This window comes from Kryptolebias marmoratus, linkage group LG23 (assembly GCF_001649575.2).
Source record: "Kryptolebias marmoratus isolate JLee-2015 linkage group LG23, ASM164957v2, whole genome shotgun sequence".
Taxonomy (NCBI): Eukaryota; Metazoa; Chordata; class Actinopteri; order Cyprinodontiformes; family Rivulidae; genus Kryptolebias; species Kryptolebias marmoratus.
In genome coordinates, this window is record NC_051452.1 from 13,004,896 (window position 1) to 13,005,587 (window position 692).

The window sequence follows — 692 nt, forward strand, 5'->3', positions numbered from 1 at the left end:
AGACTGATGAGTCTGACATGAGACATCAGGAACTGGAGGAGTTTTTCCTCCAGGACATCAGCTGGGAGGAACATGTTGCTGGAAATAATGGGACTTCTCTTTATGCAGGAACATAAATAATGTTGCTGTTGACAGTTATATGTCTGCTTTAAATGATCAGGTTTACAGTCAAATCTCTTTCATTAGAACTGTGATTTAGCTACTTTGGTCAATAAAATTAGTCCAAACACAGCTAAGACCAAACTGGACTGTTGTTGTCATTCAAACTTTTATTGCAGTTCTAGAAAGCCACTTTAGAGACCTCTACACCATCATCTCTTTTGGAAAAAAAAATCTCTAGTGATTTACTAGTGAAGCAGCAATGTATAGCATCTAGGGGTCATGTTTTAAAAAGTCAACATTGAACTTTAGAAATGGATCCTTTTGGAGACATTGTACATTAAACTACATTGTTTAGTTATATATTTGTTATTGAAAAAACATTTCAATACATTTGTCATTTATACTTACTGAGCATTTTTGGAGGTTTTGATCACTGGCAGCAGCCTCAGAGCAGCTTCATTGTTGGTAGAATATTTCTTTGGGTCAAACTGATCCAGAATTTTTCCTGATGTCAGTAAGATGAAGGCCAGAGCTGACCACTGAGCAGGAGACAGTTTATCTGTGGAGAGACTTCCTGAACTCAGAGACTG

General features: G+C 37.1%; 1 protein-coding gene across 3 annotated transcripts in view; it reads right to left on the minus strand.

The window, feature by feature from the left end:
• The window catches only part of LOC108251540 (ribonuclease inhibitor-like), a 157,365-nt gene that overhangs the window by 138,071 nt on the left and 18,602 nt on the right, over positions 1-692 (minus strand). The gene's annotated exons all lie outside the window — the stretch shown is intronic.